Source organism: Fringilla coelebs (assembly GCF_963513975.1).
Source record: "Fringilla coelebs genome assembly, chromosome: 15".
Lineage (NCBI taxonomy): Eukaryota > Metazoa > Chordata > Aves > Passeriformes > Fringillidae > Fringilla > Fringilla coelebs.
In genome coordinates this window covers 3310232-3326585 of record NC_140041.1, presented here as the reverse complement: position 1 = coordinate 3326585, position 16354 = coordinate 3310232, and positions in this window count along the sequence as shown.

The window sequence follows — 16354 nt, the reverse complement described above, 5'->3', positions numbered from 1 at the left end:
CTGTTCCACTGCTTCAAAAGAACAAGGGAATTATGTAAAGTGATACAATAAGATTAATAACAGCCTCAAGAAGTAATAAAAGCATCAAATGGACCTGAGTCCCTGCAGGGCAGCAAGCCTCTCCCCCTCCTGGATTAACCCTGGCAGTATCTCCCCTGCATTTTGAGGTGGTGCTGGTCAGCCCTGGGAGAGGACTGCAGCCCCTCTGCAGGAGGGCCCAGCTGCTCACTGTGCTCCAGCTCACACAGCAGAACACCCAGCACAGCCTGGGCTCCATGGCATCCAAGGGCTGAGTGAGCACGTGGAACTGGTGCTTTGTTTCACATTCCCAGGTGGGGCTTCCCAAATGGAAATTGATCTCAGAGCAGACCCCCAAAACCCACAGGCATTGGAAAGTTGCATTTTGCATCTGTCTTTGGAAAATCATGGGGTTGAACAACCAAGGGCACAGGTTTGCCACCTCCCCTGTCACTCTCCAGAGTATTTTCCTGGCATTTTTTAATCCCTGCTACCAAGGCTCACTGATGCCCACTGAATTGTCTCCATGTCCTGTCCATTACTCCTGACCATGACAGACAGACACACACACATCTGTGCCTCTTGCTGACCCCCAGGTTTTCAGGCACCTTCCAAGAGGGGTTTGAGCAGCACAGCACCCAGCCCAGACCCCAACATCCCACATTCCCCCAGAACCTGCTTTTGCTTAGTTGAAGGAAAACCTGCACTGACAAGAGCTCACTTTCAATCTTTCATCTCAATCACCATATTGATAAAAAGGACAATAAAAAGGGACATGCTTTAGGGGAGAGAGGACTTGCATAAATCTATTTCAACCACACTACTATCCCTCTTCAAAGGGCATGTCTGGTCAGAATCGTCCATCTAATAGATGAGATCTCCTTTGAAGATCTCCCAGAGGGACAGGATCTCATTAAAAATGCAAGGCCTTTGCCCTACAACTAGTTATTTTTACAACTCTCCCTGTGCTAACACTCCTGAGCATTAGCTGGCTTCTGTAGCCTGGTAATGCACTGGGTATGAGAGCTCCTTTGGAGATCTGCTCAGCAGAACCCTCTCCGGATGCCCCTCTCACATGTTCCAGCTCTCTCAGAGATCCAGAGGCAAATTTGGCTTTCAGGGACCTGCCAGCCAGCTTGAGATTTGCTTCTAGGACAGTGGGAAAGCTGCCATGTGGTGCAGTTGGCTGCAAAATGCTTCAGGCCATGCAAGGCAGGCACACAGCACTTCTGGGCACCAGCACAAACAGGGGTTTGTGCTCTTGCTGCTGCTGAACAGACTGCTCAGATGGAAACATCACTTGTACCTCTGTAATGACTAGAAAATGTGTCCCAGAGAGACAAAACGAATCCAGAGGTAGAAAAGAGGCCAGAGGGAAAGACCCAGAGGGGCTGATGCTCAGTTCTGCTCCCATCTGCCGTGCACAGAATTAAGAAGCAGCCAGCAAATTCCCCAGAGAGCCTCAGCATGGACACAGCACTCTGCATGCAGCTGGGTCAGGCTGGCTAGAGCTGCAGGTGGGTCTCAGCTCCCAGGTGGGTCTCAGTTCCCAGAGGTACTGGCAGGACAGAGCCAAAATCCATGAGAACCTCTGCATGGACCTTGGGTCCAGCCCAATCCGTGGCACATGACTAATTAGATCCTCCAAAGATGCTAGGAATCTCCTCTCCTCTCCTCTCCTCTCCTCTCCTCTCCTCTCCTCTCCTCTCCTCTCCTCTCCTCTCCTCTCCTCTCCTCTCCTCTCCTCTCCTCTCCTCTCCTCTCCTCTCCTCTCCTCTCCTCTCCTCTCCTCTCCTCTCCTCTCCTCTCCTCTCCTCTCCTCTCCTCTCCTCTCCTCTCCTCTCCTCTCCTCTCCTCTCCTCTCCTCTCCTCTCCTCTCCTCTCCTCTCCTCTCCTCTCCTCTCCTCTCCTCTCCTCTCCTCTCCTCTCCTCTCCTCTCCTCTCCTCTCCTCTCCTCTCCTCTCCTCTCCTCTCCTCTCCTCTCCTCTCCTCTCCTCTCCTCTCCTCTCCTCTCCTCTCCTCTCCTCTCCTCTCCTCTCCTCTCCTCTCCTCTCCTCTCCTCTCCTCTCCTCTCCTCTCCTCTCCTCTCCTCCCCTCCCCTCCCCTCCCCTCCCCTCCCTTAATTTATTCAAGACTGGGTCAAGATCCATTCAGATTTCTTTTCTAATTGCCTGTAAAAAGTCTCCCTGACCCCACCAACAGAGCAGCCTGTTCCTGGCTGGATCCCTTCCTCCTGTTTCCTTTTTGATCTTGGTAAATGTTTTGTAGAAATAAATATTCTTTAGCTTCTGTCACAATAACTTAGCCTGTGCCACACTGAAAAATGTCTGCATGATTGTCACATGCTGGTTTCCTCTGCTCCTTTGCACCTTTTCCCTTTTCAGTGCTCTGAAAACATCAGTTGCCAACTCCTCCACAGAGATCAGATGGAAGAACAGGCCAGGGCTGAGGGAAGCTTTTGCTTCCCAGTTAGCCTATAATGTATTTTCAGTTTAAGTGGTGGAAATGTCACTGGCTCTGTTTTGCAGCATTCACTCAAGTGGAATTAATGCTTCTTGTTAGTGATAATATGACTTAATCAGCTTAATTACTTTGAGACATAAGTAGACACCTTTGTGTATTGAATAACTTATGACACACTGGACCAAAAAGCACGAATGAAGGCTTTGGAAATAAATTAAATATGACCCCTAGTGCAGCCTGCACTTTGACTAATGATTCTTTTCCCATGAAATTCAATGACTTACAAATCTTACATCTGAATAAATGATACATTTTTGCATGTTTTAAACAATAGCAGTGATTTTTATTTCAGCATTCAGAGCGCTCCTCCAGTGCCAGGAAGCAAGGCAAACAAGCTCATGTTAAACGGATTGAAAAATAAAACATTTGTGCAGTCAACTATCAGAAATACATTCAGAGGATCTGCAGGCATTCCTGATGAGACATTTATTTTAATTCATTGCTAGGAATATCTGCAACAACAGGTGAAAAAAACTGCATCAGAAGAAATTGAGAGAGAACAAAGATTCCCAGAAGGTTCACTGAGGTCTTCACATCCAATCCGTCCATTTCAATGATGTCTGCAAGAGAAAATATCACTAAATAGCTCCAGAAGTCTCTTATCATACATTTTACCTGCATAGAAAATAAATCACACAAAGGAAATAGAAGCAGGAAAAGCAACCATCCATCAAGAAAATGATTATGAACATTTGTAGGATTTCTGATAGGCCGGGATGCAGAGACTCTCTGATAGCAGGCTGCATGGGAAATAGAAAAATTGGGGTTAAACTGTTACATGAACCCAGAGAGAAGATGAGCTGTCTGAATTTGTTCTGTTCTGTTGCAGTGAGTCACCCAATTTCTGTGTCCAAATTTTCCTCTGAAAAGCACTGGAGTTCAGCATGGTGCAGACAATAACACAGAGACTCTTTCAGCCCAAGCATATCTGAAATTCAGAGGTTACCTTAGGCTGTAGCATCACAGGGGAGCCTCACTGGTTTGATGAGTTTACTTTTAAGTCCATGTCCATATTTCTTGGTATTTTAGCTGACAGGAATTTTTTTCATACTGCTGAGGGTGAAGGCTGGGGATGCTAGGATTAATTTATCACTGCTCTTGCTCTGCAGTTGTTCAGTCTCTATTGACTAAATCTCCAAAGCTCCCCAGAGTACAGATGGAACATATCCACACAGGGATCTAAATGTAAGGAGTTTAATCTGAGGTTGAATCCCACCTGTAGAATTCCATCTTGTCCCCACTTTCCTTCTTGATCTTCCTTTAATATCATTTAGAGGAGACATGCCCAGCACCCCTCTGACATTAGCTTTTTACCAGAGATCGAAGGAAAAGATTTGCCATTTGCTTTGAGTGTCCCCTAACAGACCCAACTTCAGGAATGTAATCCTGAAATTAGTTCCTAAAAGTAAAATTTATCTTTTTCCTCTTTCCAGGAAATGCAATGTTATAATCCACTTGCTTACCTAAACCACCTCTTCCTCCTAATCTCTCCCTGCAAAGCAGTCTGACAGCTGCCCCAGAATGTAAGGAGATCATCAAAAGGATGATCATCTGGGGCTGAATCCTTTTCCTGTGTTCCCCAGGAGCCCTCTTGGCTCGTTGTGCCACATGACATGAACCATTTAACCCCTCGATGCCCCTCAGATGTCACACACCCTGATGGTTGTGCTCCTTTGATATCTGAACAGACTCCAGCAGGCTCCTCCTGTCACTGCAGGGCACACCCTCTGACCTTTTTCTCCCTCTTTTTAGGTCCAAATTTTATATCTGCTGTAGCTCCCCAGTGCATTTCAACCAAATCTGACCCTGCTGTGAGCCTGACCCGATCACTTCTAGTTTTGCTCCTTTTTCCTGTGTATCCACAAAGACACAGGAAGATTTGGCTGCCAACTCCCTGCTGAAATGGTGCCCCCTCCACGTTACCCACCCGAGGCACAGCTCCAGCAGCACCCAGCTGGGACAGGACCATCCCATCTCCTGTGCTTGTGCCTCCTGAGCCCTGCTGTGCCCAGCCTTGTGGTGTCCAAAATCCACACAGGGAATCTCAGGGACCAGCAGGACACCCCATCCTGCAAGGGAGGAGCCAGAAATTCATTCCTGCTCCTCCTCTCTTGGACATGGGCAGACAAATCACACACTCTTTTTTTTTTTTAATGCTATCTCTTCTTTAAATGGTAAAAAAATGAATTTAAAACTTGGATGTGAGCTGCAGGGATAATCACAGCACACAGTGGGGACCCTCGTGTCACCTCCCCAAGCCTTCCTGCCTGGCCACTGAAGGTATTAGGAAGGAAGACCACTCTGGGAGCCATTTCTGAAGAGCTGGATTCTGTTGGCATGGAGAATTTTTTTTCATAAAGAAAAAACGGCCTCTATATGCAAATGGGAAATGGAGATGGAGTGGGAAATAAACCCAGCAAAAAATCATGGAAGTTTTTGCTGCCTGCAAGCGGAATTCAGCTGAAAAGTGGGGGGGAGGGAGAAGAAAGGAAATTGAGAGAGCCTCCTCTCTGCACAGATTGCATTGCTGGAGAAGCTCTGAGTGTTGCAAGGTATAATAGTTGTCTGCTCAGAGGTTCCTTCCCGGGGGACTTTCCCTGGGATAGTTTCATACATTCATCCCTGACTCCTGGCATCTGCATAACACGCTCACAGAGAGAGTTATTAGTTTAATTTTCTTGTGAATTACAATGGAGGCAGAGAGAATTAGAAAATACTTTTTTTTTTTTATTATCATTACTTTTTGTTTTCCAGTTGAGAGACTGTAAATGAGGCTATTCATCCTGCTAACATCAGTAGGGACCCAAACCCAAGTCTTTCTGGGGTAATTGGTTTCTGATGAGCAATCACTTGTAAAACCAATAGCAAAGGCAAGAACTGAAATATAAATTCTCTCTTTACATGCTGAGCTTTTCATTAGGATTGTATGTCTGGTTTCTTTCTGGGTTTCAGTGGAAAAGCCATGAAGTGGTAAACAAGGCAGTGGACTAAGCCTGATATGAAGTTTGTATTAGCAAAACAATTGGGAAAGCAGCATTGTCTGATATTCTGCACAACAAATAAAGTGGCTGCAGAATCCCCAGGCTGCAGCTTTCTAGTGAGCCCTTTGGAACTGAAACCCTGGACAGAGAGAAGAGACAGCAGATCTTCCTGTGGGGCAGACCTGAGCGTGCTTTTGTCCAAAAGAAACAAAAATGTTGAGGAAAGAAAAAAAAAAAAATAGAAGCCAGGGACATTTTTCCATGCTGCAAGTCTGACTAGGGGGCTGATGGAAATTTGCAGCCCCTGACACCCTGCAGTTTGCAAAATACAGGGGACAGTAACGCCTGGATTTGTTGCAAGGGCTGAGCCTGTCAGGCTCCAGGCTTTTTTCCCCTCTCCTCCCAGTTACTAGTGAGGAATCTGCTAATCTGCACTGGCTTTTGTTTCCCTGATGAACCTCAGGGTGCTTAAGGCTTGATTTATTTATTTATTTTGGTGGCAAATTAAGCATCAGTCTGGATGCAGCTCTCAGTGCTTTCCAGGCTGGGGCTGTGGTGCTGTCATTCATTGGCTTAACTGGATTGCTTGCTGCTTTATGGGTTTTTTTCCAGTAAAATCTTTTGGCACACATGCAGCTGGTTGTTGCCTTAAAGATGAGCAGAGAGCAGCAGGCTTGACAAAGACAGGGGACATTTTTAAACTCATGTACACAGAAAAGCCTCTGAAATAAGAATGATGTGGACACATCTCCATCAAAGCAAACCAAGCAAAACCCTTCAGATAAATCTTTTTTTTTTTTTTCCCAGCTTTCAAATGCTGAAAGCTGATCCCAAAGAAACAAACAGTAAAATCACTGATTGGATTCAGTCCTGAGGAACCTGCTGTGAGCAGAGGAAGGGGACACAACATCACACACCAAGTATTGCCCAGAGATCTCCTCTAAACACAACTATTCTGGGATTCTGTGCTGGCAGCTTTTTGCTTTCATTAACCCTAAAGAGCCAAACACATTGCTGTGGCCACAGCAAGAAATGAGGCAATTTGGACACTTCCATATTAGCATCACATTTGTGTACAATTTGTACACATTTCTGTAGCTCAGGGCAGTATTTCACAGAGATATCAAGTAAACCTTTTTTTTTGTTTGTCTCACTTGGAGCCAGGCTTCCCAGGAATCTCCCAAAGCCTGGAAGTGCCCTGCACCAATCATGCCTCCTATTAGCTGCACACCCATCAGGCTCTGCTGACTGACCCAAATTTTTGGCCTCCCACCTCAAATGTAGGGCAAGCCTGTAATTTTGGTAGTGCTTGAGCAGAGGGAAGTGTCTCTGTGACACTGCCAGGATCATCCATCTGAGTTTAAACACTGGAAATTTTGGAATATGAGGGAGAGGAGAGGAGAGGAGAGGAGAGGAGAGGAGAGGAGAGGAGAGGAGAGGAGAGGAGAGGAGAGGAGAGGAGAGGAGAGGAGAGGAGAGGAGAGGAGAGGAGAGGAGAGGAGAGGAGAGGAGAGGAGAGGAGAGGAGAGGAGAGGAGAGGAGAGGAGAGGAGAGGAGAGGAGAGGAGAGGAGAGGAGAGGAGAGGAGAGGAGAGGAGAGGAGAGGAGAGGAGAGGAGAGGAGAGGAGAGGAGAGGAGAGGAGAGGAGAGGAGAGGAGAGGAGAGGAGAGGAGAGGAGAGGAGAGGAGAGGAGAGGAGAGGAGAGGAGAGGAGAGGAGAGGAGAGGAGAGGAGAGGAGAGGAGAGGAGAGGAGAGGAGAGGAGAGATCACTTATAATTCAATCATGCAATCTCTTATAATTCAACCATTTCTGTCTAGAATATAGACAGAGGTTTGTATCAGATTTGTACCTTAGAGAAAACTCCAATGTCTTCCTGTCAGACTGTACAAGGACAACCTGCAGAGCCTGGCCTTGCATCACTACCTGTGCCTGTTTAGAAATCTGTACAGGTAGAAGCAGTCTGCAGATAATGAACATTTTTTCCTACTTGGAATAACTTCTGCAGGAGCCTCAGTTCCCCACCTCTTTCCCTCTTCCCCAAACATTTCCACGTGCCCTTTCTCTGGTGACAGCTGAAGTTCCCAACTGAGGTCTCTCCTGCAAGTTTATCCAGCTGATCTTTTAGGGGATGATTCCATTTGGTCTTTATGGATGTTTCTTCCCTCCCAGTGCTGAATAGTACAGCTGAGCCTTTCATTCACAAGGCAATTGTGATGGGAACAAAGGGGGAAAATGTAGGAAGTGAATCCTTACAATTTTAGTTTGGTTTGTTACAAGGTTCTAATTGTAACACTGCTATTTTGGTTGTGCTTGTATTTCCCTTTTCTCGAGTTTATTAATGAGAAGGACTAGAAATAAGCAAAACAGCATCAGATCACATCATTACATCATTCCCTTAAAATATGTGTGTGACTGAAGAAGATTTACTCACTGTGGTGACAATTTGTCAGTGACAGAAAGTGGTGAATGATTGAAGAACACTGATCAATCCAGAAAATGATTTGTTGCTGTCTCAGGTTTTGCTCATTCTGGGACCCAGGAAAACTCATTGGAAATGTAACCATTTGGAAGGCCTGTGAAAGAAAAAGGAGATGGCTTTCAGGACCTGCACAAATAGTGTACAGCAAAGGAAAAGAAAAGAAAAGAACTATGGGTAGAGATTTGTCTAATTTAACCAATTCTTAAGAATTCCTGCCATTGGATAATATTTGTAGTTGCTATTGTAAAAACAAGGAAGAAGGATGGACAAAGCATTAAAAACTGGAATTAAAAGCTACTATATGATCAGGAAACCTGTACCAGTGTAGGAATTTCCCTGCACTTCCTTTCTGCTGGACATTTCAGGGAACCTGAGGTATTAGGGGAACCTCTGGATAAGAAATGAAATTGCTGTGGGTTCTGGGTGCAAGGCATTAGAGAGATTCTGCCTGAAACTGCAAAGAGCTCAGTCTCTGCCAGCCCACAGCCCCCCTTTGCATCCTCTCCTCTGGCCATCTTAACAACCCCCTCAGCTTTTATACCCTGATTTCCCTTTCCATCATTTCATGCCACTCTTCCCTTTTGCTGCCGAGCAAGGAGGAAGGAACTATTTCTCCTGCAACTACATCATTCTCTGACTTTATTTACAGAGGCTGAAATGAAGAAAACTCCCCCCTGCACTAAATCTGTTTGCCTTGGTGAAGGCAAGGAAGTGGAATTATATTGCAAATGTCAAGGGCTATGAAAAATGTAACAGACTTTAATATTCTTCTGCTGTTATTGCTGAGAGTGTCTCTCACCTGCATTCACAGAAAGTGAAGTGCCTTTTACCACTGAGCAGAAATGATTGCCTATTTTTATTTTAAAGCTACACTGTGACATGTGTCCTAATAATAAATGCATTTTCCCTCCAAACTGTCTCTTTAGCAATTAACCTTCAGCCTCAAGACTTAATCTTAGCCTTGAGCCTTTAGGGTCAGTCCCTGCCTCAGGCTCCAATAAACTCCAGCCCCAAAAATCCTGTTACCTATGTCTTAAAAGTGATTCCTGCATCCCTAATTACAATCACAGCCCCTACCTTCCTTGATACCTGATGGGAGCTGGTGCTGAGCCAGGCACTTGGATGCAGCTTTGAAGATGTAAAACATTAACTGTGCTTCTCTCCATAGCTCACTTTCCCGTGGGGTTGTGTTTCAAGGTAAGTGGTTTGCATAAGATCCCTCAGAGACCTACATTTAGTTTATTCAGTAGGATAAACAACCTGCTGCTTTTGTGCTTCTCCCTACAGAGCAAAGAAAAGCCCATTTTATACATTAAAATTGAACACAGCGTTGCTGAAAGGTCTGTGATGGCTTTTTCTGGAGCTCGGAGCATTTTATCTTGCTCCAGGAGGGGTCTCACAGGGCATAAGCCCGGTATGTCTCCTTGTACATCCCCCCCCTTAAATCAAAAATACTCCTCTCTTAAGACCCTGTGTTGGTGAGGGAGAAGAGGTTACCGGCCCTCAGCTCTGCCTGTCTCGCTGCCCGAACTGCCCAAGGCTGGGGGAGCTCGTGTCGAGCATTTTTTCATTATGATGTTTTCATTTCACCTGGATGCAGCAAGCCCCGCAGCTCCGGGAGGGGGAACCCGGCTCTTCACGGCCCAGTTAGCACAACCCTTGGAATTAAAGGGCGAAAGTCCCTGATGTTTTACTGGAAATCACGACATGTGCCAGACCCTGGCGAGCCGGGCACTGGCAGCACCGGAGGGCCCCGTCCGTGCAGTGCCGGGGGGAAGGGGGGCGGCCCCGGCAGCACCGAGCCCGGTTCTCCCGGGCACGGGGCTGGGAGACCCAAACCAAGGCTGGCATCAGGCCTCGATTAGTTATCAGACACTTACACCCTGAATTAGGAGGGGACACACACACAGGGATGTCACCCTTCCCCTCCTTGTGGGGTCGGTGCTGGTAAAGGCACAAAGAGGAACGGTGGAAGATAAACGAACAGCTCCCCCCCGCCGGGATTTGAGCAATCAGGAAATATAATCTGAGCTGGAAAGTGCCCGAGCATCTGTTGGGTTATTAATAAATTGTATGCAATCTGTCCGGGATGAAGCTCGGGACGGAGGGGAACCATCTGCTCCCGAGCGGCAGCTCTGACGGTGTCTGGGGAATGAACTCGGCAAATGCAGAGCAACGGGACCGGCCCGCCGGGCTCCCGGAGCGCCCGCACGGCTTTTCCAGGGAGGGACAACGCGGAGCTTCCCTCGCCTCGGGACAGGGCCCGCATGGATCCGCAAAAACGGGGGGAATGGATCCGCAAAATTGGGATTCAGGCCAAGGCTGGGTGGTCATCATCATCTCTGCAAGGCTCGTAGGCTCGGCCAGCTCCCTGGGAACTCGGGCTCTTTTTCGAGATCCTTTCCAGAGGGTCCTGGCCCAGAGAAACCCCGCTCCCAGGCGCTGTCCTGTGTCCTCAGCCCTGGGCGGGGACCGCGACCTCGCCCGCTTTTCCTGTAGGCCAGTGCTAATTGCCGGCCATAAATATTGTTCTCCACGTTTTATCCTCCACCTGTAAGGATACCTCGTGTGTTTTCTCCGGGGATTTTCAGCTCAGCTCCTCCCCGCGCTGAGCTGCGAACGAGCGGGCAGGGTAGAACCCCCTCAGCCCACGGCCGGGGCTCGGTGCCGGCTGTCTCCCGGGAAAACCGGGACTCCCTGGGCCACTGCCAATGTCTGGGTGTCACTTATGTTAACTGAGCAAGGCTGGGAGCGTGCAGTGGTTATCGCATGAGCTCTCATCGCAGAATAAGCAACCAAAATGTTTCTTGTTGAAGGATATCTCCGCCTGCCCGCAGTCCGTGGAGGCAGACGTGCCCTCTCTTAGAGGCAGAATCCAGGAGCGGCCAGCAGGCAGGCACCACATCCCTACAGCTCTTAACACGTGAGAAAATCCTGGCTTCCATAAACCCCACACAGCGGAACTCCCGCCGAAATAAAGAGCGCTTGAGGACGACACCTCGAGCGACAGGAGAGAGAGAGACAGCGAGGGAAGAGCCGCTGCCAGCGGGGCCAGCCCGCGGGGGATGAGCGAGAGCCCGGACCCGCCGGGGCGACGGCTCCATCTCTCGCCAGCGATGCCGATCCCGGAGCTGCCGCCGCCGCCGCGGTCGGAACGGAGACTGCCGGGAGCTTCCGGCGGGGAGGGGCGGGCGAGGGAGGCGGAGGGAAGCGGGTTCCGCCCGAGCCTCGGAGCGCCCCGGCACCGAGAGGCTCCGTGCGCGCCCGGGAGGGACGCGCTGCCTGGGGAGTGGCTTGGCAGTGGCTGTTATTGTTTTATTATTATTAAATTTTATTTTAAATTTTTGGTATATTTTATTAACGCGCATTCCGACTGGTGCCGCTCTTCTCTTCTTGCGGATTGAGGCGTGGGAACCCGGCCGAGCCGGGAGCTGGGCCTCTGCGGAGGGAATGAAGGAGCTGACAGGACCTGGGTGCCCCGGGCGAGTGGGACAGCTCAGGGCCGACCGCGGGTGCGCTCACCGGCATCGCCAGCCGCTTCCCGACCAAGGTCGGGACTTCATCTGTGCCAGGTCCCGGAGACAGAGAGGGAAGGGGACGGACTTTTTGTCCATTCCCCGCTCTCTGAGCCTGACCCCTTCTATTCACTGACTGCTGCAGGTGATGTGCAGAAGCGAAGACGAAACGCCGTGGCGTGGGTGCTCCGGCCGCTGAGCCACCACGGCATCTCCTTCCTCGTCCCTCATCCGCTTAGTCCAGGGAGGACTGATAGTCTGAAGTCCAGACAGGCTGAAGGACCGATGGGACCCTGTAAGCAGTCCTTGTCTCGATGTTAGGGTACTCTTGAATGGTAGAGGAGCTTTCGGCCTGAGGAGGCTTTGAAACCGGACCCGGCTTTTCTGTGCGGTGCTCTAAGCGCTAAACTGCGCCAAGGAGGTGAGAACGACACAAATACAAAACCCACGATGCGAGTTCGGGACTCGTCTGCCCTTCTGGAGGGAACGGGCTTTTATTTCCTGATCCTTGTCGGCGGAGACAGTCGCCCTGAGGCGGCTGATATGGAGCTGCTGTGCGGTGCTTTCCATCCTGGGATGGTGGGGCTGGAAGTGTCCTGTATGACGAGAGCGATTCTGTCGGAGCTGTGCTTTTCCTTCTCTTGCCAATTCTCCATGTCTTGTCTCCGAGTGTAACTGGAGTAACGATCTAATTTCAGCGGGGATCTAAATAGAGCGTTCCAAACAGCCCTGGAAAAGTCTGTGTGTCTCTCCGCTCTCTAAAGAACAACAGGAGATAAACCTTTTGACTTGTGTTTGCCTCTGGGCTGTACTTGCTTCTCTAAGAGTCCAGCGGTCAGTCCTGAGCTCTGATGGATGCTCTGAACTTGGGATGTCAAAACTCTTGGTTATTATTTTTCAGGACTTTAACCAGGCTTTCATCCGTTCCTGCCAAATGAAGGAGGCTCAAAATGACACTCAGGCACTTGATGGGCTTTCAGGGTGTTAAGATTAGTAGCTTATACTGATTTTTTTCTACAGATCCTCGCTGTGAATCACCATTCCTCACGTCTTGCTGCAAGTCAGAAGCGCTGGGAATGCTCTGAGGCTGACCAAAGCTGAATTAGCTAAACCAAGCCTTCCACCAACTCCTGTGGTTTTTGCAGGATCATTTCAGCTTTTTCTTATGACCTTAGTGGGTTTCTCTTATAGGTGCAGGTGGTATAAAAGGGATTTAATTGTGCATCTCTGGTAGTGGTGCAACACTACAATGCCTAAGATTCACCCATGTCACCCCCTACCCCACCGCTGCTCAAGTAGTAGCTGGATTTCATCAGTGTGAGAATCCCACGTGGACTGGATCTGAATAAGCAAGAAACAACTCTTCCTGTAGGTGATCTTGGAGTCTTTGACTCTGTCTTTGCGTTTAGAAACATTTTTTTTTCTTGCTAAACTCAGATATTTTGTGTTGTGGAACCATTTAGTGAAGCTGCTACTTGGTGGATATGAAAATGATATAGACAGGTGTTCAGACCAAAATAAAAAGGACACCGTGTCCTATGTCACCGTGTCACCTCATTAACAGCTGGTTTACTGATTTAAAACATCCTACTACATTTTGCATACAGCAATCTTAACTTCGTGCGGCTCTTAAGATACTTGTAGATCGAATTTGCTGACATCGGCATTATATTTTCACCTCCATCAACACGGCATGAAATATTTCTCCAGAAAAGACCTACTTATTCCAGGTAAGTGAATTAATTTAGCAAACAGAAACAGGTAAGTAGCGGGGGAAAACTTCAATCAACTGAAACAAACTCACCATAAAAATAAAAACCAACCGAACAAACCAAAAAACCAAAACATAACCAAACAAAAAACAGAAACAAACAAAAACAAACAAACAAACAAAACACCAAAAGCCAAAATCTGTCCTGCTTAAACACCTCTTGTCCTGGATTGACATGGAGCAAACATGATTGATTTGTTGATAGAAGACCATCCCCAGCATCTCTTCCTATTCACGAGTCAGGACAGTGATCTCTACCCAAACCATTATTTCCTTTTGCTACGGAAATTAAAACAAGCTGCCAGAAAACTCCAAGAAACTCACGAGTTCTTGAACGTGTCTCCAGATCAGCTTGACAAAAATTCTCGCCAGCCTTCTGTTATGAAAAAGATAAATTCTGTTGCCTGCACCTGGAAAAAGTTAACAAATGCTGTTCTACTTGATAGAATGGGTTTGTCTGTGTCTGTTTACCTGTGGTCTGTGGTAAGGAGAGAGTGAATCTGCAAACCTAATCCAAAGAAGAGAAGGACAAAACCCGTGTGGATGTTAGGAATGAGAAAAAGATGTGCTAATGGGTTTAATAAACCCGAGTCCTGGACGGCAGCAGTGCCTGCCAGAGGCTCCTTTTTCTGTTTACCTTGGGCTCCTCGAGAGAAGCGCTGGAGGGGAGGACCACTCTTTATGTTCAAAGCCTAGTTCCACCAGGATTTGGGATATGAAACATAAACTGTCTGAATGTCTTCCTCGGGGAGAAAACCCTGTTGCTGATTGTGAAACGAAAATACAGGTAAGTTACAAAGGCACGGTATGAAGAATTCATCTTTGCATTGATGGCATAGGCCAGACAAAAATGGCATCAGGGATGGATCTGGAATCAAGACATCACTTATAGCCACCGAAAGCCTGACTGCCTTCAGCAGCAGGTTTCCATATGAACTGGCGGCACTGCAGAGATCAATAAAGCAGGAGCACAAACAGGTCAGTAACACAATCGTATTTAATAATGTTTTGAGCCGTGGTTTGTGTACAGAAGCTACAGAGGTGGCAGCAGACGTTTTTCTTATCCTTGGTACTCCTTAGGGAGGTGCTGTGGGGCAGGTGCTGAATGTTAACGAGGGCAAGCGAGAGCTGTGTGGGCATGCAAACGATTTTGCCCTGAAGCTTCAAATAATGATAGAAAATCTTCCCACAGTCACGAAATCGGCTTTGCCGGGATGGAGAAAGGGAGATTGTACAAATTTTTCTTTTCCTTTTTTTACCCCATTAATGAGGAATGTTGTTGTTGTTGTTGCTGTGGGGTAGTGTCTGCCTACTATGGCAGTGATCCTTCCCTCTGAGTGGCACGGAGCAGGGATTGGGGGTTTGTCACAGGGAGGCTGATTTTGAGTAGGGAAGAGTCTTCCCTGAGGAAAGATGCTGTGTAGCACACGGGCTGTGTCATTGGTGACAAACTGCAGAACGTCTGCCTAGCTGGAGATCTCTGCCTCTGCATAGAGAGGTTCTTGCTCTATCCTGGCAGAGTTTGTCTGCCTGAATGGAGAAGAGCTTGCCATTCCTCAGACTGCAAGAGCAGCTCTTCATCGAGCTGTGTGAATACCGTGCAGGAGCTGTGCTGGTCCCGCGCTTTTTCAGCGTTCTTGGAGGATTGGTGTGCTGAGCTCTGATGGGTTTGAATCTCCGAAGGAAAGATTCAAACAATCCCCTGGGGTTTTGGTGTAATCGAAGCCTTTTGCACAGATGTCGAAATATCTGGGGCTTGGGCTGCTCCGTCAGAGTGAACTGGATTCTCTTCATTGAGATAAGGGGTTTGGGAGTGTGTCCGTCTTCCAAAAGGAGAGGGAAGAGACGGGGAAGGGACAGTCTGTCTGTCTTGTGTAAATTGCAGAAAAGCAGGAAGCTTGTTCCTCTTCTGGAGAGATGAAAGTCGGCAGGAAAGAGGAAGGGGACTCCTGCCAAAAGACAAGTCCATACTCCATGTCGAGACTGATGTAATCATATGAAAAATTAGTTGGTTAAAGAGACAAAGGAGAGGCAAAAAGAGAAGAAGAGAAGGAATCGGGGGAACAGAAGACTATGAGAAAGAAGGAAGAAACAATGCAAAAATAAAAGAGAAGCAGGGAAGGATGAAGAAATAAATGGGAAGACAGAACAGAAGAAACCATCAACTATTTTAGTGACATGTCATTGACGGTATCACTGCACACAGAAAGAAAGGTAGGTGAGAAAGGAAGAAAGAAAGGAGGTAAAAAAGAAAAGAGGATGAAACCATAAATTACATTACAGGAGTGCACCAAATACATAGCCGAAGAGTACAGGACTGAAGGAGAAAGCTAAGAAGGAATATAGATCTGTAAATCAGCAAAGAAGAAAGGATGGAGAGAGGCAGACGAGATGACCAACACACACCGAAATTACCTCTGGATGTAGAATGGAGCTGGTGCCTAAAAAGGTCCGGCTGGCGGAGAGGACAGCGTCCGGTGCTGGTGTCCGTAATTAGTGCTCATTGCTATGGCAGCGGTGCCGGAGGCGACGAAGGATCTACCAGCAGGGATAAGGAATAGAGTAGAATTCAAAAAGAAGGGAAAGGGGAGTAATGATAGGGCATGACAAGGCAAGGACGAGAAAGAAAAAAAAAAAGATAAGAAAGAGAAGTAAAACAGAAAGGCAAAAAAATCGAAGAAGAGACAACTGAGAAACTAGAGAAGGTGTACAAAGGAAGAGAAGGCAAGAAATAGAGAAGAAGAAGGAAAGACAAAAGAGAGAAAAAAAATCGACCACGGTAGGAAGAAACAGCACAGGAGATGGCCATGCGCGGGGCGGCGGCACAGGCGCTGTCGCGGAGCGTGTGAGGCGGCGGAGCAGCGCACGGTGTCGCTGCAGGCTCAGGAACGGCTCCGTGTGGGCGGCTCCGCCCCGGTGCGGCGGAGAGCCCGGCTGTGAGTGCGGGGGGGCGGCGCGGGCCGGGCAGCAGAGCCGGAGCGTCCGGGCGGCAGCGGGGAGCCGTGCGGGGCCCGGGCCGGGGCCGGCACACACAGCGGCGGCGGCCACAGCGGCGGCGGGAGGAAGG